The 24,693-nt window shown below is 41.0% G+C and overlaps 1 protein-coding gene and 1 long non-coding RNA gene across 2 annotated transcripts in view; one reads left to right on the top strand and one right to left on the bottom strand.

Annotated features, from left to right (window-relative positions):
* Positions 1-24,693, bottom strand: part of LOC309507283 (myelin-associated glycoprotein-like) — a 45,704-nt gene that overhangs the window by 14,784 nt on the left and 6,227 nt on the right. The gene's annotated exons all lie outside the window — the stretch shown is intronic.
* LOC309507297 lies at positions 1,357-14,681 on the top strand. The gene is made up of 2 exons (XR_014209111.1): positions 1,357-2,021; positions 13,594-14,681. It is a non-coding gene; the product is annotated as an uncharacterized lncRNA (long non-coding RNA).

Here is a 24,693-nt window from a genome sequence, read left to right as displayed (position 1 = left end):
AGCAACTTGCACTGACATATCCTAAAATATGTCACTGCTATTGTTTTGACTCAAGATCCACACCAGTAATGTTTTTATCTAAGGCACTTAAATGCCCTAATTGAACTAAGGCCTAATCCTGGCTTAATCCTTGTCTGTGAAACCGGGCTTAAAGGGCTTAAACAAACAAAACCCCTGCTGTGGTCCTTGCAGCATTAGCTCTTTTTTATCACACTTTTTATTTTTTTATGGTTTATATTGTGCGTTGATGCAACCAAGAAAATTTGAAGTAAAAAAAATGGCAGAAAAACAGTCCATGCTTTTAACACTTTTAGATGACTACAGAAAGAAAAAAATATTCTTGTTTATTTCAAACCATCTATTATATACTTTTATCTCCTTTAATGTTCCACGGAAGAAATAAAGTCATACTGGTTTGGAATGACGTGGCGAGGGTGAGTAAATTAATTTATACATGAATTAAACATATAATTAATGAATGAAACAGTTTTCATTTTTGAGATTATTAACCTTTTAAGTTTTCCATGAGACTGACCAGCAGCCCAGACAAAAGTGACCAGCGTTTACTACGTGAATAAACTTTTTTACTTTGTTGGTGTGAAAATCTATCACATAAAACGTACTTGGTTACAGATGTAACCTCGGTTCACTGAGAGTAAGGGAACAAGTATTGCGTAGCTAATATGCAGTGGGGAAACTTCTTTCCTCGAGAAATATTGAAGCTAATAATTTAAAACGCAGTGCAGCTGCACAGCGAACACAGCAGAGCGTCTAGCTCGCCCATTGGCTGTGCTGCGGCAACTGCACAACCTATGGCCAAGCGCCTCTGACACACGACCCAATCAAATGACTTGGCACCCAACACGTCAGAGTGCGCCTAAATGGGCGTGGCCTTAGCCTATAAAGGAAGCCCATTCTGGCCATTATAGCAGGTTTAAATCGACTGAAACGACAAATCCTGACAGATTGTAATAGTGCGGCAGGCTACGCAATACTCGTTCCCTTACTCTCTGGAAACCGAGGTTATGTTAGTAACCGAGTACGTTCCCCTTCGAGAACGGTCACTTCGTATTGTGTAGCTAATATGCAGTGGGGACGCAATGTAAAACACTGCGCCATTAGCAACTGGCTGCAACAACTGGAGCCTAGGGAGCACCCCGAGGCTCACAGAAACAAGCCATAATAAACCCCAACATGACAGTAACCAGACCTGAGTCGGGTTTCATGAATAAGGGGCTGGAGCCTAAGAGCCAGGCTCGCTCCAACATAAGTCCCAGAACAATTGTGCTTATGGACAGTAATAATAGAATGATAAGACCGGACATCGTTGGGTCTAATTATCATACTGAGAGGAACCTCTGTTCGTTAGCCTCATAGCATAATTGCCTAAGTCATATTTCAATGTCTTTGGAAAACTAGAAAAAACACAAAATGACTATTATGCAATTATGCTATGAGGCTAACGATATTATAAAATCTCGCAAATGTGGACGGCGAGGACCAGCCGGCCGCCGCACATATGTCTTGAATTGGTACACCACTAGACCAAGCCCACGAAGAGGCCATGCCTGTCACAATGGAAATAAGCAGGAGATGCAATTGCAAATAAACAGTAGGTTTATTAACCGCAAAGTGAGATAAACAAGTCAGAATACATATGGTGCAGGTAACAGTCAATCTGGGTGGCGCAGGGACGTTCAAAGGACAACCCGATATCTCTGGATGACGCGGAGAACAGAATCCAGGAATTCGGGCACGGTCCACAGGTCTCCAGACGAGAGAATAAACCAGGATGGAACGTGCAGAAAAGCAGAAACTTCACGCCAAACATGAGGATGCGACCACTCAGAAGTCAGTAGACAATAAACATGACACAGGGGAATCCAAACAACGATCTGACAACAACAGGACTAAGGACATGAGTATAAATAGACAAGGCTGATCAGTCGCAGTTGGCGCTGATGATCAAATGAGTGGTAATCAGCGGCCACACCCACACCCACACATACACACAGGAAGATGTCATGATTCTGCCATCTTGTTCTTGATTTTCTCTCGTCTTGAGGCAGAATCATGACAGACCCATGTTTTTATGTGCAGCACATGGCCATTTGTTTGGGCCATGTGCTTGCGTTGTCTCGTTTCTAACCCCGCCCCCTTGTTATCCTCATTTTGTAATTATTACCATATTAATTTCACCTGTTGTGTTCATTTTTAGCCTCCCTTTATAACCCCCTTGTGTTTCTCTGTCCTTTGTTGGTTCATTGTCAAATACTGTCTATCGTGCGTGTCTATCTTTATGAGACACCTCTGTGAGTACTTTGTCTGGAATCCTGTTTAATGTATAGTGAGAATTGTATTGCTGTTAGTTACTGTCCAGTCATCGTCATCGTCAAGGCTATTTGCCTCTTGTCTTGTTTTGCCCCCTCGTGGGTTTTGTTTTCTCTGTTTTGTCAACAATAAATTGTGTGTGAGCATTCAGTCTGCTTTTGGGTTTGTCTACCTTCATCCTCATGACAGAATGAACCGACCAAAGCAGAACCCAGCAGACAGTTTGTCTTCCCCTGGTGATCAGCAATTGGATCTTCTTGAAGATTGGTGGCTCAAGACCATTTCTGACTCGAGGGGGGGCAAGCTCCCAATTGCTTTTGAAAGAGTACGCTCAAGTCGCAGAAGAAAGGAGGTTTTTCTTACCTGACATCCTCCTAAATCGCTACTTCGTTGCTGGCCTCAAGGTTCCCCCTCCTCTGGCTGAACGGGAGAGGCTGGTCCACCGCCCGTTCCGGGACATGGTGGACTGTCTGTGTCGAATGGAGCCGCAGGGTCCCACCGTGTTGTCGCCACCAGCCAAGCTGCCCGTGATCCTGGAGGGTCGGGTCCTGGCTGTGGTTTCTCAAGGGGAACAGGCCCACTCCACTTCTCCTGAGGTCTCATCCACACCCGTTGATCTTCGTGGCAAACGAGGGAGACGGACTTCGTGGGATTCTCCGTCGGAGTCATCCTCGACCGAGTCAGCGCTGCCTGAGACTGCCCTTCCAACTCAAGTCACAGATCCCGCTGAGCTTCTCCAACCGGTCACTAGTCCGGCTATGACTTCCACACCGCGACCTAGGAGAAAGAAGAGGAGGAAGGGAGCCTCTCGTCCTTCATCGCTACTGCAAGCGCTGTCCCAGAGCCCGCTACTGCAAGCGCTGTCCCAGAGCCCGCTACTAAGAGCGCTGTCCCAGAGCCCGCTACTAAGAGCGCTGTCCCTGAGCCTGTTTCGACTCAGGGTACTGTTACTGAACCAGCTGCTGAAGGCGCGGTTCCTGAGCCTGCTGTCGTGAGCGCCGCAGAGAGGGCCGCGGCTGATTCGGCTGCTGAAGCCGTTTTGCGGTCAGTGTCAGCTGGTCGGGAGTTGCCTATCGTCGTTGCTGCAAGAACATTGTCTGAGTATCTGTCGAGTTTAGCCAAGATCCTGGAAGTTCCAACCAGAACTGGCATGTTGTCTTGTCCCGAGTCCACTGTGTCAGAGGGCGCTATTCTGAAGCCAGCTGCCGTGAGCGCCGTACCCCAGTCAGCTGCCGTGAGCACCATACCCCAGTCAGCTGCCGACAACGATCTCCCCGATTCAGAGATGTGGAGCTTTGGTACAGAGCCGTCTTCGGGGAGCTCAGTTCTTGCTTCTGCTCCACAGTTACCCGCAGCATCCCCTGTCTTGTTTCCTGTTGTCAAGTCAAGTCAAGTCAAGTTTATTTGTATAGCGCTTTTCACAATACAGATTGTATCAAAGCAGCTTCACAGTATTACATTAAAATAATACAACAAAGTTTGTTTCAAGAGGAATTTATTGATTGATAAAATTAAATTAAATATCCCCAAAATATCCCCAACTGAGCAAGCCAAAGGCAACAGTGGCAAGGAACCGAAAAACTCCATCAAGTGACCTAATGGTGTCCTAAAACCTAATGGAGAAAAAAAACCTTGGGAGAACCCAGGCTCAGTCGGGGGCCAGTTCTCCTCTGGCATTTATGAGCTAGAGGCCGGATTGTAGTTTGAACTGTAGGATTATATGAATGCCTGGTTGAAGAGATGCGACTTTAATCTCGTTTTAAACTGGGAGAGCGAGTCTGAGCAACGAACAGTATCAGGAAGACTATTCCAGAGTTTTGGAGCCAAATGTGAAAATGCTCTCCCTCCTTTGGTGGTTCTGGATATCCTAGGTATGACCAAAAGCCTTGAATTTAGTGATCTTAAAGAGCGCGATGGATTATAGGGTGATAGAAGATCCGTTAAATAGACTGGAGCTAAGCCGTTTAGGGCTTTATAAGTCAGTAGCAATATCTTATAATTAATACGGAGCTTTATAGGTAACCAATGCAGTGATGATAAAATCGGTGTTATATGATCATATTTTATTGATCTCGTAAGAACTCTAGCGGCGGCATTTTGGACTAACTGTAGCTTGTTTATTGAGGATGCAGGACAACCAGCTAATAAAGCATTACAGTAATCCAGTCTCGAGGTCATGAATGCATGAACTAACTTTTCTGCATCAGAAACTGATAGCATATTACGTAGCTTAGCAATGTTTCTAAGGTGGAAAAAGGCTGTTTGATATGATTTTCAAAAGACAGGTTGCAATCGAGTATAACACCCAGGTCTTTTACCGTAGAGGATAAAGTAACAAGACATCCTATGATGTTAAAGTTGTATTGTGCGAGGTTTTGTGGGCGTTTTTTTGAACCGATAAGTATTACCTCTGTCTTGTCTGGATTTAATAAAAGAAAATTACGCGTCATCCAATCTTTTATATCTTTAACACACTCTGTCAATTTGGAAAATTTAGCGTTTTCATCCGGCCGTGATGAAATATATATTTGAGTGTCATCAGCATAACAATGGAAACTAATTCCATGTTTCCTTATAATATTTTCAAGTGGCATCATATATATGGAAAATAACAGAGGGCCTAATACAGATCCCTGCGGCACTCCATAGTTTACTGGAGTTATGATCGATTTTTCTCCATTTAAATAGACAAAATGGTAGCGGTCAGATAGGTATGATTTGAACCAGCTTAGTGCTTGTCCTTGAACACCAGTATAATTTTGTAGTCGATCTAAGAGTAATGTGTGATCTATAGTATCGAACGCAGCACTAAGATCAAGTAAAACTAGTATTGAGATACAGCCTTGGTCAGAAGCTAAAAGTAAATCATTTGTGATTTTAACGAGCGCAGTTTCAGTGCTATGATGCAGTCTGAATCCAGACTGAAACTTTTCATAGATATCATTTTGTTGAAGAAAGAGCCCAGTTGAGCGGACACCACTTTTTCTAATATTTTAGACATAAATGGAAGATTTGAAATGGGTCTATAATTTGCTAGATTATTATGATCTAATTGTGGTTTCTTAATGAGAGGTTTTATAACTGCCAGTTTAAATGTTCTTGGAACATGACCTAAAGATAAAGACGAGTTAATAATATTGAGGAGAGGCTCTTCCACTACAGGTAACACTTCTTTCAGTAGTTTAGTTGGTATAGGATCTAATAAACATGTTGTTGTTTTAGATGAAGTGATAAGTTTATTTAACTCTTTTTGTTCTATAGTTGTAAAGCACTGTAATTGTTCTTGCGGGGTGATAATTGAAGCTGAATTATAAGGCGCGATTGAAGATTGAACGTTTACAATTGTGGTTCTGATGCTTTCTATTTTCTCAGTGAAGAAGTTCATGAAATCATTACTACTGAACTGTAACGGGATATTTTGTTCGGGTGACGTCTGTTTATTTGTTAGTCTAGCCACGGTGTTAAATAAAACCTTGGGTTGTTTTCTATTAGTTTGCGGAGGTGCTCAGCCCTGGCCGCTTTTAGGGCCTTTTTATAACGTGACATACTGTCTTTCCACGCGATTCTAAAGACCTCTAAATTAGTTTGTTTCCATTTACGCTCTAAAATACGGGTTTCTCTCTTTAAAACATGCGTAGTATTGTTATACCATGGTGCTTTATTTTTCTCTCTGACCTTTTTTAATTTAATAGGTGCAACCACATCCAATGTTCTAGAGAGAATGGTGCTCATAGTGCTAGTTAGTTCTTCTAGTTCATCTGTTTGTTTGGGTTCAGGCAGCAGCTGAGACAGATTAGATAAGCAATTTGAGAAATTATCTATGGTGGATGGGAGGATTGTTCTGCCTGGTTGATAACGCGACGCCGCATGACATATTACAGCAGTACGTAATATGCAAGTTACCATGTAGTGATCAGTGACTTCATCACTTTGTGGAATGATATCTATATCGGTTGGATCGGTTCCATGTGATATAATTAAATCGAGTGTATGATTAAGACGATGTGTCGGTCCGGTGACGTTTTGCTTGACCCCAAATGAATTTAATAAATCTGTAAACGCAGCTCCTAACGCATCATTTGGATTATCTACGTGTATGTTAAAATCTCCAACAATTAATGCTTTATCGACATTGACTAATAGGTCTGAGAGAAAATCTGCGAACTCTTTTAGGAAATCAGCGTAAGGCCCTGGCGATCTATATACGGTAGCCAAGGCTAGAGATAATAGGGATGTTTTTCTAACATCTAAGAGCGTAACATTTAGTACTTACTTCAAATGAAATAAACGTATAACCCGTTTTCTGAGTAACATTTAGAATATCTCTATAAATGGTTGCAACACCTCCGCCACGACCAATCAGACGGGGCTCATGCTTATAACAGTATCCAGGAGGAGTAGACTCATTAATACCGAAATAATCATTTGGTTTAAGCCAGGTTTCAGTAAGGCAAAGTACATCGAAGCTATTATCTGTGACTATTTCATTTACAATAACTGCCTTAGGTGTGAGTGATCTAATGTTTAGAAGACCTAGCTTTAGAAATAGTTTTTGTTTACTAATAGCAACATTTTCTGTTTTAATAACAATTAGATTTTTCCTAGATCCTGCAGTAGATTTATTATTTGATCTCACTAAACGAGGAATAGACACGGTTTCTATGCAATGTTCTACACTAGTATTTATATCAGTTAAATTGGTGCAGCAGAGACTATGATTTGGACTTTTGGTTACTAGTCAAAGGGTATTTAACATTTTGGAGATATTATCTGACAGAAGATCCGCTCCGAATCTGCTTGGGTGTAAGCCATCAGCACGGAAAAGCCTAGGACGCTCCCAAAACAGATTCCAATTATTTACAAAGAGCAGTTTCTGCTCATTGCACCATGACATTAACCATTCATTTAGCGCAAATAATCTGCTGAACTTTTCATGCCCTAATCGGTACGTGGGAAGCGGTCCTGACACAATGATCGTTGTTTCAGGTGATGTGCTGCGTACCGTATCGATTAGATTCCTGAAGTCTTTCTTCAGAATCTCCGTCTGGCGCAGCCTGATGTCGTTCACTCCCGCGTGCAGGACCACAGTTCCGACGCGCTCGTCACCGTTCAGAATCTCGGGAACGCGAGCAGCGATTTCAGAAACACGAGCACCAGGAAAGCAGTGACTGTGCACCTTACTTTTACCTAACGTAGCGTGTACGTGCCGAACGATGGAATCGCCGATGATCACAGCATCGCGTTCTGTTTCGCGTAGAGGGGAGAAGCGGTTTTGTGTGGATAACTCGAAAACCGGGAGGGTCGGAGAAAGTCTTGGTCTAAATAACTCGCGTCTTCCGCTGCGGAACCACCCAGGCTTCGTGGTGGCGTGTTGGAGCCAGAGTGAACGAGACCATGGCTGATTGCGACCGATGCTGAGGAACGCACGGAGTAGACGCGGTAGGAGTCAGCGGGTTAGTAACGTTAAACACTGATTTGTGTGCATCGGTTTCAAGAGCCAAACACTGGTCTCTCAGCTCTGCCTGTCTCAATAAAAGGTCGTGGATCTGTTTCTCAACAGCTTCCAGCTCAGACTGCAGTGCGTGCAGCTCAAATGTGTCCTCACCTGCACCAAAAGGTAGACTACTTACATCTGATATATTCGCCATTTTAACAGATGGACAGTGAGTTAGCAACGAAGCTACCAGTGATGCTATCAATATTAATACTAATTTATGACTGAAGTCTTGGATATAATCCGTTTATTTTATTTAAATTTATTTAAAAAATATATATATTTTGTGATAGGGGTGTAGAGTAGACGCACGATAGGCGAAAAAAATTAGATAATGTTTGTTTGTAAGTGAGTGTGGAGAAGACGCGTTCAGCCGTGATGTTGTGTCGCCTCCTGTGTCCCCTGTCAAGATTCCTGTCCCGCCGCTTGCTGTTTCTGTTCCTGTGGCGGTTTCCACCCCTGTCAGGCTGCCTAGTGTTTCCCCTAGCACCCCTGTCATTTCCCAGCCTTGGACTGTTTCCCCCAAGACATCTCCTCATCAGGGCCGGATTAACATAAGGGCTAGGTGGGGCTGAAGCCCCAGGGCCCGCTGGATTTGGCATTGTCAAGTCATAGGTGGTTGATTTGTGAATAATAAAATTACAAGAAGTTATTGGAAAATGTGCCTGACTGATATAATTCACCGCCCAATCAAATTAACTCTACAATTTGCGCCATGACGTTGGGAAACGCCTCTTTTCGTTATGCTTCGTGTAGATTAGAACATGGGTAACGTTAGGCCTATAAATTGCTCGCTTGCTGTTCAAAAATGATGAAAAAAAGTGATAGTGGTGCACAAAAAAGGAAAATCAGCGTGTTTTATACGTCGAAGAAGGTAAGCAAGCAGCTGAAGTAAATTAATGAGTTAAGCACTATTTGGATGGTAATTGTTTCTCGTGGAGTCGTAAGGTATTTTCAATATTTATAGGGGCTATATAGTCGGTGATTTTATTGCAGTCTGAATCCAGAATGTCAGTGTTTTTTCTCCCACCACCCTCCCCCTCCTGCGTAAAAATCCCCGGCCGAATTACTGTCATCAACATCAAGGTCCAATATACAAGGTACATGGGCATTTTTGCCTCGATGAGTTTTTGTCTTTGTAGCGAGCAGGACGAGGGCCGTGGGAGAGCGGCACGAGGCCGGTGGCGTGATTACTCTGATGAGCGAGACCTGCGTGACGCACCCGTCTCGCTAATCAGATTAATCACGCCACCGGCCTCGTGCCGCTCTCCCACGGGCTGCTCGCCACAGTCTTATTTTAATATTACATAATATAAAATAAATATATCACACAAGTAAAAGCGCAGTTTTCCCCAAATATCAGCACAATTGCTAATGTGATATATATGTTATGCAATAATAAATGAGTTGACCAATAAGTTAACATTGAGAGTTACGTTTTGGTTTATCGTAATTTCGCTGATGAAAATTCCAAAATGAAACCACAGCAGAAACAATCTCTGAAACTGATAGTGGTGATTCGTTACTGAATGATCCGCGTTTTGAACGAATGGGTTCATTTAATGATTCTTGCGTCGTCGTTGAATCAAACAGCCGTTTGAACAAATCGGTTGAATGAATGACTCGCTTATTAAGACAGTGACTTGCCGCCACCTACTGTTAGTTTTAGTTTCATAATTAAAGTACCCTTAAAATAAAAAAATAGAAATAATTTTATATTTGAATATTAAATAAAATAATCATAGCATTTATGTAATTGTAAATGCAGTGTAAATGTATTAATATTTTTTTTACAGATATCCACATGAGAAACAATTACCACCTGAATAGGGCTTTAGAAAGCAAATGTTTTATTAATGCTTACTTTGTCCCTTTAGATAAAAATGAGAGAAATAGCCTGGTGCACGATGAAATATTGGGGCCATCATCACCACCACCAGACATCATATCGGATCAGAATGCAGGGAAAAATGACATCTACAGTACTGATCCGGGATGTTGGCCTGCTGACATTAACATACAAGGCCAAAATTATTGGATCGAAAAAGGACCAGTGTCATGTCAAAATCGCGGCTGTGATTTTTCTGCTTCCGAAAAACAATACAAACACCAAAAACGGGCGTTTTCAAAGACACTTCTGAGCCGAAAACTTGCGAATGGTGAGTCTGTTCCACGTGACTGGCTTCTGTACTCTCCAATCAAAGGATCTGTGTTTTGTTTTGTTTGCAAATTGTTTGGAGGCATTTCATCATTTTCCGGAACATCTGGATACAGTGACTGGAAACACGCACACAGTCGCATTCCTGATCATGAGAACTCTGACCATCACAGAGAGTGCATGGTAACCTGGGTGACAAGGACATCTGAAAAGGGGCAGATAGATGCGGGCCTTAGGGATCAGTTCAAATTGGAGCGTCAGTACTGGGAGGATGTGCTGAAAAGGGTTGTAGCTACAGTAAAATTTTTGTCTGAGCGTGGTCTATCGTTCAGGGGCGATACCGAGACTTTCAATTCCACCAATAACGGTAATTATATGGGAATACTTGAACTCATTGCTCAATTCGATCCATTTCTGCGGGAATACATAGCTCGTTTTGGAAATGCTGGGAGAGGAAAGCCGTCCTATCTGTCAAGTACAATATGTGAAGAAATTGTCAAATTAATGGGAGAAAAAGTTTTATCAGAGATCGTCAACAAAATAAAATTAGCCAAGTACTTTTCTATAAGCGTGGATTCCACACCAGACATTGCCCATATCGATCAACTCACTTTCATAGCGCGATACCTTTCTCCAGAGGGAAATATAGAGGAGCGCTTTCTTGAATTTCTTCCTATTACAAGCCACACAGGGGAATCACTTTTTAACTCTGTGATGACTGTACTGAATGAGCTGGGAATTGACATAAACAATTGTCGAGGACAGTGTTACGACAATGCAAGCAATATGTCGGGGGCTTATAAGGGTGTACAGTCACGCATTCGGGAGGTAAATCCACTGGCAGAATGGGTGCCTTGCGCAGCACACACACTTAATTTAGTGGGAATAAACACAGTGAATTGCTGCTTTGAAACAAATGAGTTTTTTACATTTGTGCAGACACTGTTTAATTTCTGCTCCCGATCATCCTCGCGATGGCAGGTGATTACCAGTGGTCTCGAAGCAAATGAGAACAGGCGAATTGAGAGTTTAAAGTCCTTGTCAGACACCCGCTGGTCTGCGCATGCCTCAGCAACTAAAGTACTGTGCTACAACTATTCAAATATTCAGCGGTCTCTCATTGACTTGTCTGAGGACGACAATCAGAATTTATCCACGCGTAACGAAGCTAGAGTGCTCTCAAAGCAAATGGACAAATTGGAAACCGCTCTTCTTTGCAAATACTGGAACTGCGTACTTCAACGTTTTGATGCAACTAGTACAGTCCTACAAAACATTGACCTTGATCTCTCCAAAGCTGTGGATTTAGTTGCATCTTTAAGGGACTTTGTTGCAGAATTGAGGGGCCAGTTTGATAGTTTTGAAACCGCTGCGAAAGGAGTGTCACCTACTATTTCACAGGCCTACAAAAGTGACTCCCAAAGGAAGCGAACACGTAAAAAACATGCAGATGAACCAGACAAACCTCATCTGGACTTGCAGATGTCTGGTAGACAGAAGTTTATTGCAGATGTTTTTTATGTGATAAATGACCGTCTTATAGCCGAGCTTGACAGAAGAAGTGAATCATACAAAGAGATCACTAACTTTTTCACTTTCCTGAATAATATTCATACTCTTTCTGATCAAGAACTTCGTTCTTCTTGTGTTAAATTACAACAGAAGTACAATACAGACTTGCAAGAAGATTTTGCTGATGAGTTTGTACATTTTAAAGCATTTTGCAAAAAAGAAAAGACAGTTTCAGCCAGGGAATTGCTGCAAGAAATAAGAGCAAGGGACCTTCAAAATGTTTTTCCAAATGTGGACATAGCCTTGAGAATATATCTCACCTTACCAGTCACGAATGCGTCAGGAGAGCGCTCCTTCTCAAAATTATCTTTCATTAAATCTCGATTGCGGTCAACAATGGCACAAGAAAGACTAAGCCATCTAACACGCATGTCCCTGGAATGTGACATTGTTAGAACCATGGATTTGAATGATATCATTAAGGATTTCTGCTCTGCTAAAGCTAGAAAAAAGACTATTTAACTGTAAGACCCTATGTAAAAAGTTGTAAACCTTTAAAAAGTATTCAAATGTAAAAAGTTCACCCAAAAATGAAAATTCTGTCATTTACTCACCCTCATGTTGTTCAAAACCTGTATGAATTTATTTCTTCTCACACAAAAGAAGATATTTTATATAGTGTTAGTAACCAGACAGTTTACGGTAGTCATTGACTTAATATATATTTTCCCTACTATGGAAGTCAATGGGTTGCCGTCAACTGTCTGGTTACTAACAATATATAAAATATCTTCTTTTGTGTTCAGCAGAAGAAATAAGTTCATACAGGTTTTGAACAACATGAGGGTGATGTTATTGAACTATCCCTTTAAATTATTCATGGTTAAGTACTTATTGAGGAAGTATGACTGAAGTATGAGTAATGTTTTTGCTGATTTTGGCAACCTTTATGCTTTTGAGTTCATATCTGGAGTAAATGCACTACATGGGGTACAAATGTTTTATCAATAAAATGTTCCCAAAATGAACCAAGAAATTATGTGGAGTAATTTTGATCATGATGTTCCATCAAAATCTGTGCAGTAGAGGGTTAATGTGTTAAATAGCCCGGACTATTTAGTGTGCAAAAATAATAATAAGTAATGATAAAGAAAAACATTAAATACATTGATTAATAACAATAAAAAAATATTTATTGCGGTAGAAGACTGGCGTGGCAATCAGATGAAAGGGGGCCCTTGGTGTTGCTATAGCCCCAGGGCCCAAAGTCCTCTTAATCCGGGCCTGCTCCTCATGTGTCTCCAGCCAAGTCCCCCCGGATTCCCCGTCCTCAGCCCTCGCCCCGAAGACCCAAGACCCCCAGTCCTCCCATCCACCCTGGACTGCCCCCTAAGTACTTTGTGTTTCCCCCACCTCCTCTGCCTTGTTTATTGTTTTTGATTTTGCACCCCAACCCTGTAATCGTTTATTCATGTTTGCCGTTGTTGTTATTTGTCATGTTTTGTTGGTTCGTGTCCTTGTCACAGTCTGTTGTGTCTCGTGTTTAGTTCCCCTTTGGGAGTGTCTGGAAGCCGCTCCTTAAGGGAGGGGTTCTGTCATGATTCTGCCATCTTGTTCTTGATTTTCTCTCGTCTTGAGGCAGAATCATGACAGACCCATGTTTTTATGTGCAGCACATGGCCATTTGTTTGGGCCATGTGCTTGCGTTGTCTCGTTTCTAACCCCGCCCCCTTGTTATCCTCATTTTGTAATTATTACCATATTAGTTTCACCTGTTGTGTTCATTTTTAGCCTCCCTTTATAACCCCCTTGTGTTTCTCTGTCCTTTGTCGGTTCATTGTCAAATACTGTCTATCGTGCGTGTCTATCTTTATGATACACCTCTGTGAGTACTTTGTCTGGAATCCTGTTTAATGTATAGTGAGAATTGTTTTGCTGTTAGTTACTGTCCAGTCATCGTCATCGTCAAGGCTATTTGCCTCTTGTCTTGTTTTGCCCCCTCGTGGGTTTTGTTTTCTCTGTTTTGTCAACAATAAATTGTGTGTGAGCATTCAGTCTGCTTTTGGGTTTGTCTACCTTCATCCTCATGACAGAAGAGTCATGAATTCATAAACCGTGACAATGCCTCTCGTAGAATGGGCATTAGCGCCTATGGTACAACCTGACCCACGGCCTCATATGCTAGAGAGATGCCGTCCACTATCCATCTATCTCAGTATGGCAATATAGTTTGGTAAAAGCTAAACTAGTAGATGTGTTCATGTAAAAATAACATGTTTACTAATGTAAGTGCAAGTGTGAATGAACGTCACAGATGCCTGCTGTTGTTTACTACAGCTGTAGTAAACATCTGTGCCGTTCATTCATTCACACACAGACACGCGATTCATATTTAAACAGTCTTTTTGCGGTTTACAGACACTATTGCATATCATGATTAGAACAAAGCACTTAAGAATAAAGAACTCACTATTAACAACCCTCAGCTGGATCTGTTGCTCCTCGAAGTGAAACTAAAGCAGCACTTATGAGGTAAATTTCCCAGGATTATTCCTCACAGCGAGGCAAGACGACGTAAATTACATGAGTCTGATTAAACTTGATGTGTTTTATTGAGCTGATGTGGGCGTTGACACGTTTGCATGGATTGCCTCAGATCATATGCGTTTGAATAGCGCGCGCTCTCCGTGGGTGTGTCAAATTAGCACATTATGAGATATAGTGAGCTGAAATGCGAATGACTAACATCTTTCTCTTTTCATACGTATATTACATAAACTGAGAATATTTGTTTTTTATATAAATTACTTCATTTAAAAGAAGAGAATTCAAGCTTTGTGCCTGAATGCCTGTGTGACTGAGTATTCGCTGAGTTAGTTCATTTTCGGACGCGTTTCAGAATGGACTTCACTGACAGAGAGAAGGCAGAACTCGCATCATGTTTATTTTTCTTTATTTGGCAAAAAGCACAACACTTTGTTTTTATTGTGAGTATACACACAAAAAAAAATAGACACTTAACAGGATCGAATGATGTATAACACTTATATGTAAGATCAAAATCGACAGAGTATTTTGAGTCTCTTTTGCACTGAGAAGAAAAAAAGCGAGCAGATCACGCCGGTCGTGATCGCCGACCCCAGGGGGTTAAGAGTGACCCTGGAGTCACCTATCCCAAATTCCAGGCAAGAAGGCCTCACAGAGAGCGCCTGTAAATCTCCCATTCGCTTGACTGATGCCAGAGCCAGCAGCAGAGCAGTTTTTAGCGAAAGTGGTTTGAGATCAGTCGACTGTAGCGGTTCGAACGGGGGACCCTTTAGTGCCCCAAGGACCATGGAGAGGTCCCATGCCGGTATAGTAGGAGGCCTGGGTGGGTTCATCCTCCTGGCTCCTTTAAGGAAACAAACAACAAGATCGCGTCTCCCCAGTGACTGGCCAGCTACCGGAGCATGGTAAGCTGCTATAGATAGATAAATACTTTATTCATCCACTAGGGAAATTCAAGTTTCCAGTAGCAACAGCTAAAAAACTAAAAAACAAAACAAACAAGACAGACAAGCTGCCGAATTAATAAATACAATTAAATTAAATTAAATTACACACTGTTCACAGGGATAAATTAAAAAGCCGGATCGTCTGAGGGACAAACGACTTCCTCAGTCTGTCAGTGGAACAGGACAGAGAGAGCATCCTGTCGCTAAAGGTGCTCTTCTGTCTGATGATGATCTTGTGCAGTGGGTGTTGGGCATTGTCCAAGATGGAAAGAAGCTTGCTAAGGGTCCTTCTCTCTGCTACAGATGTTACAGAGTCAAGTTTCACACCCACCACAGAACCAGCCTTCTTCACCAGCTTATCCAGCCGCGTAGCATCCCTTTTTTTAATGCCGCTCCCCCAACATACCACAGCATAAAAAAGGACGCTAGCGATGACCGTCTGATAAAACATCTGCAGCAGCTTCTTACAGATATTGAAGGACCCTAGCCTTCTCAGGAAGTAGAGTCGACTCTGTCCCTTCCTGTATAGGGCATCTATGTTTTTGTACCAGTCCAGTCTGTCGTCCAGCTGCAGGCCTAGGTATTTGTAGGTTTGGACCACCTCAACATGGTCCCCTTCAATAAGCACAGGCTGCAGTTGGGGCCTTGGTCTCCGGAAGTCGACCACCATCTCCTTTGTTTTTGTAGTGTTAAGCTGCAGTTGGTTATAGCTACACCATCTCACAAAGTCCTTAATCAGGGTCCGATACTCACCCTCATCTCCATTCTTAATACACCCCACGCATGTGACACAATTCTGAGTTGTACTTAAAATCGGAGGTGTACAAGGTGAACAAGACCGGGGAGAGCACTGTCCCCTGTGGTGCTCCTGTGCTGCTGACTACGGACTCAGAGATGCAGTCCCCCAGTCGAACATACTGTGATCTCTCAGTAAGGTAGTCTGTAATCCACGTTATTAGTTTTAGGTCCACACCCATCCCCGTCAGTTTGTCCTTCGGCAAAGGGGGCTGGATGGTATTAAATGCGCTGGAGAAATCGAAAAACATGATTCTCACAGCGCTACCACCCCTATCCAGGTACGAAAAGGACCGATGTAGAAGATAGAGGATGGCATCATCCACCCCCACCCTCTCTTGATACGCAAACTGCAGAGGGTCAAGCGCGTGGCTGACCTGTGGTCTGAGGTGGTGTAACAGCAGCCGCTCCATGGTCTTCATGACATGTGATGTCAGGGCAACTGGCCTAAAATCATTCGGCTCCTTAGGGTTTGGCCTTTTCGGTACAGGCACAATACAGGACGTCTTCCACATCTCAGGAACCTTCCCTAAACGTAGACTCATATTGAAGATATACTGTAAATGGTCGCCAAGCTCTATGGCACAGCTTTTAAGCAGTTTCGGACTTACTTTGTCTGGGCCAGCCGCTTTACTGGGACGGAGCCTTCTCAATTCCCCACTCACATGGGCTGCTGTAATGATGGTGTCGTGGAAATTCTTTCTAGACTTTAAACAATAATTGGAAGACAGCTGGAAATTTCAAAAGTTAAAGAGATCTTTATTTCTTGCAAGAAAGGCCGTTCACACATCAGTCAGAGTCTGATATGAGAAGCGCCCTGACTTCTCCTTTTTGCCCAGCTTATATAAAGAAAACCTATCACACTTATTCTAACACCCCTTTATGCGCACACACTTACACACATATGTCATTAAAAACAATTGAGTATATCTTTTCCAATGCAACACCTTTGCTCTTAGTGCAAGCGAGCTTATCTGTATTTAGAAAGAACAAACTGTCCTTTCTGTAAATGTCATTTTGACCTCGTTCTTCAGCAGTAAGGAAGAAGATGATATGCAACTTGCAGTTTCTTTAACACCATGTATGGTTTTAAGCTGGCTAGAGTAAATATTTCCACACCATGTATGGTATTATGCTGGCTGGAATAAAAATTTCTATTACATTCCACCCCTTTTTCATATCTTGAAAACAAAATAAAACAATAATACATTTTTAAAGGAAAGAAATAAACACTCTAAAAAAATGAACAGAAATAAATCTTAAAAGAAATAAATAAAACACTCATTCATTTGAAAATCATCCATCATCATAGTTGCCTGGTATCTAATACCACCTAATATCTTTAATCATACCATGTTCCATCTTTTACTTTAGATCAAGTTTCATTATCCTTTGCAAATTTTCTAATCACATTGATCTATTAGGCCTTTAACAGGCTGATACTGCTGATTAACCATTTTTCTTAACCTTATTTTGCTAGCTTTTAATTCAAGTAGGCGATTGTTTTACTTAGTCAGATCTATTTAAGGATCTGTGTAATAAAATCTAACCAAAAAATAATATAATCTTTTCATTTTTATCTTTGTTAAATATATATTATTTTGTTTCAAACAACCCAGCTGTTGCCATGAGAATAGCTTTAGCTGCTGATGTGCCATTTAATCATTAATTACCTATCCTAAAATCCTATTTTTCCAGAATTAACTGATGGACATAACATGTCCTGCCTCTATTTGTTGGCAATGCGGAATAGTTCATAATGGATCCATTGATCCAGAATATTAAATCTGTAAATTAAGAAAGCTTTTTAGAATTTTGCTTTATGAACAAATATTCTATTTCACTAAAATGTCTTAACTGTTTAGATTCATTTTAGTTTAAATTTAACATGTTTGGGTTACATTGTTCTTGGTCTTTACCCAATTATCTATTCTGACCTAGTCCGGCAAAGTAACTTATCCTCTCTTATTAGAGAACAACTATTACAAATATATATATATATATATATATATATATATATATATATATATATATATATATATATTTTTTTAGCATCTATGATATATGAATTAGGGTTCTAAACCCCTCAAGATTCTTTAAAAATATTCCCTAGATTATTTATTATCTTTACAGTAATGTACCTATTTAGAGTCCCTATACTCTACAGAATTAAGAGATTTTCCTCTTTCCAATTTACATATACCTGAAATATTTTCAAATTCATCAGCAATTGTTCAAATCATGAGATCTAAATACTCAGTCCTACAGTATAGTTTGATTGAACCAAATAAAACATCAATAAAAATCACACAAAATTAATTATTCTGCTAAGCTTAAACCATTAGGTTGTCCACATCTTCCTCCAGATGTGTCGATCATCTCGTTGCCCCATGGATATTCCATCTTCACCAGGGTGATTCTTTGCGAACCGTGGCAATTGGCTTTCCCTCGCTGGCAAGGGAGGAACGTTACTAGCACGTCCTTGGTCCCCCACTTGACGCTGTGCGTTGCCGTCGGTGTTGCCGTTGGTGTGTGGGGTTGTTGAGGGCTGGTTGGTGTAGTTTAAGTCGAGATGCTTGGACGGAGGTGTCACCGCACCCCAGATGGGACCTTGTTTGTGGAGTGAACCACAAGAACAACCTGTGAATGGAGACCGTAAGTATTTTTGTTAGTGACAACATGTATCATGTCGCCAGACTCATCTGCTTGTCTGGCCGGTCGTCCTTTTTTGATGAGACCTGTGAAATTTCATGTTAAACAGTAACAAGACAATATTTTATATATTTGGAACAGAATCAGTTCTGTTCGATGAGATCCATCATGACATCCTGTAAAAAGTTAAAAGTTAAATATGGGGTGGACAGGGCAAGCTTGCTTGCTCTCTGCCATCCCAAAGTTATTCGCTGCGCAGGTGTGGCATTGTTTATTTCTGCCACAACAATAACCCAGCTCAGGATAGTTAGCCAAAATCATCCATGGCCGTTATTTTATTGGGTATATTTTTTTTCCCTGTTGGGTCATATTTTACCTGTTTAGATATAGCTGTTTTGATTGACATCATTTATGTCTCTGAACACCATAATTCACACACTCACTTTCACACACTCCATACACCCCTCTCTGGCCAGAGATTCATACATTCTTGTCTGCCATAGCAGTTTATGAACTGAATGGGGAACATATATTAGGAGTGGAATACCACCAAATATGAACGGTAACAAAGTTCGACGACGACAGAAATTACTGAACGTAGACACACTGTGGCATTCCCCTTGCGACAGTGTCTGAACGTTAGGATATAAATGTTCAATTGTCCGATGCAGTCATCATATGTCTGAGTTTACTCAGTGAACGTAAACCTAACTTTTCAAAATCAAATAGATTAAACACTTTAAATAATAATAATCGCATAGACCTACAATTGCAGTTGAGAGAGTCAGTTTTAATTTCTCAAATGCAATTTGTCATTCCCTGCACAATTTAAATTTTTCAGACTTTTTGTTGTTGCTCATAAACCATTCAAAAGAAGATTTGGAAATCTTCACACAATCTTTGATCCATGGACAAAAATAAAAAAACATTTCTATCTCGTACCCCTGGTGATGCAGCATGTGATTTCAAAAGTTTAGAATTAGAAAACATTGTTTCTATTGAATCTAGAAAATTACCTTTAAATGAAATGGAGTGACCAATATTTTTGCTTTTCTAGTCATAATTTCTCTTTAGACGCCTTGTGGCCTAGATTGTATTTTTCTTTTCCATAGAATTCTGCATAGTCAATCTTTTACATAACTCTCACTGCCATATTCAGCCTCAGTTTTAACTGAATGTTAACTTCCGCTATTGAACTTCCTGCAGAAGGGCTGTTACTGACTGGTACCTATTGAAAGCAGATTCAAAACCATTTTTCCACACTGTCTCCCAGGGATAACGGGATACAAATTCTAGACGGCTTCATATAAAAAGTATAATATTTGAACACGTGCAATTCATATAGTTGTATTTATTCATCACTTTAAGAGCACCTGTTGCTCGGTTTTATATATCTCATCTACATTTTTTTTATTTATTTTTTTTATCCTGTACACAAATATGTGCCAGAGCAGGTGGGAAAACAGGACTATAATTAAATACGCAGATGACTCAGTAATTGTCAGCCTGCTCCAAGACAGTGAAACAGGCCATGGTCCAGTCATCGATGACTTTGTTGAATGGTGTGAGGTGTCTCACCTTAAACTAAATGTAGTTAAAACAAATGACATGCTCATTGATTTTAGGAAAAAAAAAAAACAAACACAAGAAATTACATCAATCAATGGTCAAACTGTTGAATGTGTCGATTCATATAAATACCTGGGAATGATAATAGACTCCAAACTCACATTCGGAACTAACTGTGAAGTGGTATGTAAAAAAGGGCATCAGCGCCTGTTTTGTTTGAGGAAATTGAGTAAGTTCCAGGTTGATAAATCCATCATGACCCTATTTTATCACGCTTTTATTGAGTCAGTTTTATCATTTGCATTAGCAGCCTGGTTTGGGAATCTCACTTTGAAAAATAAAAACTCACTCAACCAAATAGTAAAGTGGTCTAGCAGGCTGATTGGTGAGCAACAGCCTAACGTGGAGACCTTATACACAAAACAGGTACAGCGCATAACTAGCTCAATTTTAAACGACAGTTCTCATTCACTGCACACAGAGTTCCAGCTTCTACCCTCCGGGCGTAGGTTTATGATCCCCAGGTGTAAAACAAAAAGACACAAGAATAGTTTTGTTCCTGCAGCCATTACATTGAGGAATAAGTTATAGCTATATTTTGCACAAGTGTTCATTCTGTTTGTTGTTGTTTTTTTTAACGTATTTTTATGTATTTTATTCTTGACCGATAAGAACTTTTTTGATGATGTATGGTAATGTGATGATGTGTGAAATGTGATGGTGTGTGACTCTACTGCAAACAAAATCTACCTTCGGGTATAAATAAAGTAACTTGAACTTGAACTTGAACTTGAACTTGATAAATACATAATCAAAGTCTAACTCATAAAAGTTTATTTATGACTCAAAATTTCCTAATTATCACAGAATGCATTGCAGCGTTTATACGCCCACGTATAAATCTAATTAATTATTATTCATAACGAATTTTGATCAATAATTAATAATTCAATTATTTTTAATTATCTTCAGAATTTACCGTAACAGAATCAATAGTATGATAATTTTATCAGTTCATCCAATGAACAGAAAGCATAAACAAGTATTAACTCTAGGAAATATAATATCTTCCTGGCCAAGAAAGAATTAATCCCCAGCTAACAATAAATTAAGAAATAATCACGGGTAAAAGCATCGGTAACTTAGATCGAAGTTCAAGACAATAAAATGTATAAACAGATTAACACAAGTAATCTCTTTGTTAAAATACGAACAATACTTTATTGATTATATACTACTAACACATAAAAACTAATATCTAACAGAAACACACACACACACATTCATACGAGTTGCAGAAGGAAAAAGAGTAAGGAAAGATTAAGTTTTAAGAGTGAGTTTAAGAGTGAGATGATGAAAACCCAAGTTTATGCACTTATAAGACATGACCTGGACGTACAAACCATCAATCATTAATTTAACCCTTCTATCGTTTCTTAGACAGGTTATTAACTGTATATTAATACACCAGTTCAGCTCTTAGTCTGGAGATACTTGCTTTTGCTTGCTTGCTTGCTTTTGGGGATTCCCTTTTGTTGCGTGAAAGGGGTTTTCCCGGTCCGTTCGTTGGCTGGTGTCCTTGTGCCTGGGTCTGGGGCGGCCAGTCACGTGGTGTGCTGGCCGAATGAAAGTCTTTGTTTGAAGCTGGCTTTGCAGAAGAAACGTGGCTCGAAATCTTGTCGCAAAACTTAACTTAGAACCGAGACTCACAACGGAAAATAAAGGAAAACTTTAGAAAAGAAAAGACAACTTAGACGAGAGTAGTAAGATGGCTTGAATAAAGCTGTTGAACCCGTTCTTCTGATCTTAATTTGGGTTCTTTGTCTCTGCGTTTACATGGTTACTCGTCTGATTGAGATCTTCATCCTTTTTCTGCCCATCTCTCTTGAGAGTGGTAGCAGAGCGTTTCTTGGGGGTGAACCCAGAGAGCTAGAGTTAGAGAGCAGATCGAAGAGAGAGCCGAGCAGAGCAGAGCTCTTCTCTATCAGAACATTTTGAACGAGCAGAGTTAGAGAGCCGAGAGAGAGAGAGAGAGAGAGCTTGTTTTGGGTCTAAGATTTTAAACTCAAAGTTGTCCAACCTCCAGTATGAGTTCTGGCCAATTAGACACTGGCTAAATTTAGGAGGTGGCATTCTTCTCAGTTCTGATCGTAAATTATCTTATCTGGGGGGTTTCCTTACTAACAGAGAGAACAGATGCCACAGTTTAGACATGATCAGTATTATAAGAATATGAAACATTTTACACAGATTTCAATCCAGCCATCTTTTTAATCACGAGCATACGATCATACTGATATGAAACACAACACACTTTCATTCAAACATCTAACAGTTATAACATTACATGAGTTATATGGTATCTAAGCATATTAAACACACATATAAGTTGCAGACACAAAATAGAGTTATGTAGTTGCATGATGTTTGATTGTAAGTCCATTGAAAATTGTTCTTGAATGAGTTTTATGTATACTGTAGGAAAAATCTCAGTTTTCTGGTTTAGAGAGAAACGGACTCTGTTTGTTCGTTCAGAGGTCTTAAGGGGGAAGGGGTCATGAATGTTGTGGGGGAAAACAACATCTGCTGGTATCGATCCGTCTTGCAAACTATCGAAGTTGACCAGTTCTGCCTTCAGTTAACCAATAAAAGTCTTTGGTTACAGACTCTCTGGAGCCTGGGTGAGTTATGGCTCTGGGATGTGAAGACACTTGTGTGATGCCTTGGTCTCTGTCTTTCTCTTAACCAATCAGTAATTTGGCAACAAAGCTAGTCATTGACCAGTTATGTGTTAGTGCTGGGGGCTCTTTTAAATAGCCCGACAGGTTGGCGCCTGGACCCCATGACAAGATTGATGAGGATACGGAGTCCTGACCAAATCTTCCTCTTTGTTCACAGAGAGTTTGAATTAATATTCTGGACGAAGATTAGTCTGTGTTTGGTTCATACCCATTGTCGCTACAGCATATTCCTATTATTATGATTTATAATTTTATCAATTTCTTCATTTTACATTGTACTATCATACATCACTTCAACAGTTCTGATTCCCTTAATATTTTTTCCTTAGTGACTGTTTGTAAAACCCTGCGCTCTCAGATTGCCACACATTTTTGTCAGTGGTTGGCCACCAATCTTTTAGTGAGTCACATTGTTTCACAAAAAGCCCCTATTCAAGCTAGTACCTGTGATGGTCTTCATGCCCTCCCACACCTCCCTCATACTGTTTTGCTGCAACTTCTGCTCCATTTTTCTTCTATACACATTTTTAGCTTCTTTCAGCTGGAACTTGAGCTCCCTTTGTATGCGTCTTAACTGTTCCTGGTCACCAATCATAAAAGCCCTCTTCTTCTGGTTGAGGAGGTCTTTGATGTTGCTCGTGATCCAGGGTTTGTTGTTAGCAAAGCAGCGTACAGTTCTAATGGGAACAACAATGTCCATACAGAAGTTCATGTAGTCAGTTGTGCAGTTAGTGATACCCTCAATGTCCTCCCCATACGCCTCCTGCAGCATTTCCCAGTCAGTACACTGGAAACAGTCCCGCAGGGCTTCCTCCGTCCCCGGAGACCACTTCCTGAAAGAACGTGTGGTAATGGGTTGTCTTACAACTTTGGGCTTATAGTGAGGCTGGAGCAGAACAAGATTGTGATCTGATCTCCCCAATGGCGGTAGAGAAAGGACAGTGTATGCATCCTTAACATTAGCATACAGTAAATCAATAGTTCTGTTACCCTCTGGTGGGACAGTCAACATACTGGCAGAAAGCAGACAGTGAGGAGTCCAATGTGACGTGGTTAAAATCCCCAGAAATAATCATGAAGGCTTCTGGATGCTGTGTCTGCAGTCTCGCAACGACCGAGTAGATGACGTCACACGCGGCTTCGGCTTGTGCTCGCGGGGGAATGTAAACACAAACCACGATGGTGTGTGAAAACTCTCTAGGCATGTAGTAAGGGCGTAGACTTACAACCAACAGCTCAATGTTCCTACTGCAGGTTGTCATCTTCACAGTAACATGTCCAGGATTACACCATCTATTGTTGATAAATATCGCAAGCCCACCTCCCTTACTCTTCCCGCTTGCCTTCGTGTCTCTGTCTGCTCTGACTGTAGTGAAGCCAGGTAAATCCAAGTTAGCATCTGGGATGTTAGCGGTTAGCCATGTCTCAGTGAAACACATTAGACTGCACTCCCCGTAGATCCTCACATTCTTTACCAATGCAGCCAGTTCATCGGTTTTGTTAGCCAGTGAGTTGACGTTCCCCATAACCACAGTCGGAACAAAGGGCTTGAATCTCCACCGCTTCTCCCTGCGCCTTGCTTTTAATTTAGAGCCCGCCTGGCATCCGCGGTATGGCCGTCTCACCTCCTGAGGTAGATGCGGTACAACACCGGCACTGGCCGAAGTCCTGAGAGCGATCAGCTGATCTCTCATGTAAACAAGTCCATGATCATTATTCAGTAATATAAAATCCATATCCATAGGATAGAATAAAAACGTATAAATAACACAGTTAAAAATAAAAATAGGCTATAAAAGACCGAAAACACGAGAGCACAAACAAAGCTACTGGAGGAGCTGACACTTACAGCTGGCGCTCATTAGGCTCATTTAGCTGCATGCTATGGCTGCCACATACACTTTGAGCGTGGACGGGGAGCGACCCGCATCCAAAAGCTCTTGTAGG

Source organism: Leuciscus leuciscus, assembly GCF_965113295.1.
Source record: "Leuciscus leuciscus genome assembly, chromosome: 10".
Classification (NCBI taxonomy): Eukaryota; Metazoa; Chordata; class Actinopteri; order Cypriniformes; family Leuciscidae; genus Leuciscus; species Leuciscus leuciscus.
Note: the sequence above shows the minus strand (reverse complement) of the source record. Positions and strands in the feature narration are given on the sequence as shown.